Below are 941 nucleotides of genomic sequence, written 5' to 3'. Positions count from 1 at the left end.
CATTGTCGGCAGTGAAATTGTATGAATCATCGTTATTCACTGCAAGCGGTGTGCAGTCTGGGATAACAGGAGGGCTGTTGTAGGATTTAACTTTGTCGATGGATACATTCATAATCTTTCCCTCGAGCTGTATCGTTACACTCTTGTCTTTGACATCAAGAACAAGGTATGGTCCAGTCCATTGGTCCTCTGGCTTTTCTCGATAGAGAAGTACACGAGAGCCTATTACAATATCATCGGCGCGCATCCGGGCGATCCCGGCGGCGGGCGGCGGGGTGGGGTCCAGCAGCAGCGAGTCGGAGGTGTACGGCGACGGGGGCGGCGGGTCGGCGTCCGGCGCGAGGTCGGACGAGTCCGACGGCGGCGAGGAGGAGAGGGCGCGCGTGCGGAAGATGCGGTCGCCCGCGTGGTGGACGACGCGCAGCGAGAGGTTGAGGGTGGCGTTGAGCAGCGAGTCCTGCAGCAGGAAGTTCTTCGAGACCGAGCCGACGGCGGCCAGGTCGGACAGGTCCAGGCGCAGCGTGCCCTCGTTGGCGAAGGTCGGGGCGGCGAGCCAGCGCGTGCGGCGGTCCGAGCGCAGGTGCAGCGTGAGCGGCGACGGCTGCAGAAGGGAGGCGTTTGTCGGGGAGGACGGGATGGTGACGGTGAAATGCGCGGGCGAGTTCCAGCGGATCACGTTGCCCGGCTCGACCGGGAGCGAGGGCGTGCGGCCCTCGCACGGCACCGCGCGCTTCGCGTGCCAGTGCACGTAGAGGAGGCGGTGCAGAGACGGGATGGAGTCGAGCTGGTGGACGGTGAGGTCGACTTTGAAGACGCGCTCCGTGGTGCGACGGAAGCGCGAGCGCAGCATTGCGGCGGGTGCTTGGGGGGGGGGCGGGGGGGGGGGCCGTTACCCGGGGGGGAGGGGGGAGGGTTTCAAAAAATAAAAAGCGCAAAAAAAG

This window comes from Chondrus crispus, genomic scaffold (genome assembly GCF_000350225.1).
Source record: "Chondrus crispus Stackhouse genomic scaffold, scaffold_59, whole genome shotgun sequence".
NCBI lineage: Eukaryota > Rhodophyta > Florideophyceae > Gigartinales > Gigartinaceae > Chondrus > Chondrus crispus.
Note: the sequence above shows the minus strand (reverse complement) of the source record.